Here is a 2500-nt window from a genome sequence, read left to right on the forward strand (position 1 = left end):
TTAACAAGGCCTTTGACAGTATTGATCATCAGATATTGTTTGCGAAACTACGTAACCTCAATGTATCCGATTCAGTTTTAACTTGTTTTCAAAATTACCTGTCTGGCAGAACTCAACGCGTGCAAATCCATAGCTCTCTCTCCTCTCGAGTTCTCTTACGGTTAGCCGTGTTGTACCACAGCTAGGAGTCCATTCTTATTCTTGGGCCGTTGCTTTTTAACCTGTACATCAATGACTTACTATCAGTCTGCCACATTTGTAGCGTAGAATCTTATGTAGACGATTCAAAGCTTTACATCTCATTTTCCAATAAGGATGTTCATAGAGGACTTGAAGACCTTCGACAGGATTTGAATCGAGTTGCTTCCTGGTGCTGCGAAAACCGACTCCTTATTAACCCTGATAAAACAAAGTTCTGTGCGCTTGGCTCCAAAAAAATGCTGGCGCAAACATATATCCCGCCTTTAACAGTTTAAGGAAATGGACTGCTTGTTGTTGACTCAGTGAAAGACCTTGGTGTGATAGTAGATAAGCACCTAACCTTTCATGAGCACACCAGCACTTTGGCAAGTGAACTGATAGGAAAACTAGCAATGATCAGCAGAATTCGTCACTTGCTTGATAAACCTACTCTTTTTGATTGTTTTAAACTCTCTCGGTTTTACTAAGGTATTTTATTGTTCATCCGTATGGGCAGGTACTAGTTAATCTAACATTTCTAAACTTCAACATGTTCGGAACTTTGCAGCCCGTTTGTCATCCGGAAGAGGAAATATGAACACATAACACCTACTCTCAAAGAGTTGAAGCTGTTTTCAGTACAAGAGGCTTTTAGATTTCGAGAAGCCGTTCAGATGTACGAATGTATGAATAATCAGACACGTACTGGAGCTATTTGGTAAATGTGTTTCAGAAGAGGTCCCAGGTTCATAGCTATAACAATAGGGACACAAACGATCTTAATATTCCGAAGTGCCGCACAGCGCTTGCCCAAAAGTCGTTCCAGTATCGCGGCGCAGACAAGTAGAATTCGGTGCCACGAGAGTTGCGCAATCTCTATAGTTTGAGTGCTTTTAAACGTAGTCTGAGAAGTCATCTCAGTAGTGACTGATTAGTTAATTAATCATTTCATATATTATTGATAGGTTTTTTACCTCAGTAGGTTATTAATTATTGTAAGTTAATTTTGTAGACCAGTATCGATTTATAGTTTAACATTGTAACAGGGGCACCCAACGAGAATATAGTTCAAAACCACTTAAACATAGCATTGTTAAACGTATTTTAGTATTTAAACGGTAGATATAGGCATATTTTTATCCCCTAAAAATTTTTCACGGGTTCTGATTTCCTAGCTGAAAAACTAGTGATCCGAAAATTATAGGGATCAAAACTTACCTTTTCGAAAATTTCAGCCAGAAAAAACGCTACCGAAAATTCTAGGTGGCCTTTTTAGGGTAAAAATCCGTTGAAAATGGGCAATTATACCATTTTTCAGATGTTCGAAAATCCTAGGAGAGGCAGGCAAGCAAGACATTTTACAACAAAAAGTCCGAAAATTCTAGATCCCAAATCATCTTCCGAACAGATATTTGCCGAAAATTGACGTTGGGTGCCCCTGCGGAAGATCCCCGTACGGGAGCCCTAATAGAGTTACTTGTATATCCTGTGTGACCGACAATAGGTTGTTTGTTTTAGCCCAAGTTAAAGTGATTTTATGTACATGTATTCCCCTGACAGCCTCGATTAGCTCTGCTGTTTACGGGCAGAGGAGGACATCGTAATTGATTGCGTCCTTTATAATCGATTGTAATTGGAACTATAGTGTAATGATTGTAGTTGTAATAAAAGTCAAGTTAAGATGCTGATCATCGCAGTTATTAATTAACGTTACTTCACCAGTAACGAAAGGAAACCCTGAATTTTTCAGGCTTATCTTTCGTTACTGCTCAAGTAACGTTAATTAAATAACTGCGATGATCAGCATCTTGACTTGATTCATCTCTCCGCAGTTTAAATAGGCATCGTTTTCATATATATTAACTTTCGTCATATTTGTAATAATAATAAAGGTCTTGATAAAGGTAATATACACTACATTGGAGTGACACTCTGATGATAGTTCCCTGTTTGATCCTGCGATTAATCATATCTTTATCTTAGAGATTAAGCGGTCCGCAGTCACGTGTGCAATTTTCAGGAGGACTTGTACTGATGACTCATTAAATCACTTATTATCTGTAGGGAAGATATCTGTTTACAAACATTGTTTTTGTTATTCAAAAGTGCCAACCACAGGAACAAAAGACCCTTTGTTTCGAAAGCCAATCAGGCTCTTGGTTGCACATTAATGACAATAGGTGACGTCAACAACATCATCGCTATTTAATTGACAGACGACCGAAAAGTTGAAATCGTAAATTGCAAGGCCTAGTCTGATACGACAAATATGTGCCCATATCCTAGCCTAGCTGCAGTTTGATGGATCAGTTTTTTCTCA

At 38.4% G+C, this 2500-nt stretch overlaps 1 protein-coding gene across 4 annotated transcripts in view; it reads left to right on the forward strand.

The window, feature by feature from the left end:
• LOC138040831 (uncharacterized) overlaps positions 1–2500 on the forward strand; it is a 75315-nt gene that overhangs the window by 15724 nt on the left and 57091 nt on the right. Inside the window, exon 4 of one of the 4 annotated variants that reach the window (XM_068886529.1) lies at positions 1–2500. This exon is cut by the window's left edge and continues 236 nt beyond it; it is cut by the window's right edge and continues 565 nt beyond it. The exons of the other annotated variants lie outside the window; for them this stretch is intronic. The gene's annotated coding sequence lies outside the window, so the exon portion shown is untranslated. 4 annotated transcript variants of the gene reach the window in all.

This window comes from Montipora capricornis, chromosome 1, assembly GCF_036669925.1.
Source record: "Montipora capricornis isolate CH-2021 chromosome 1, ASM3666992v2, whole genome shotgun sequence".
NCBI lineage: Eukaryota > Metazoa > Cnidaria > Anthozoa > Scleractinia > Acroporidae > Montipora > Montipora capricornis.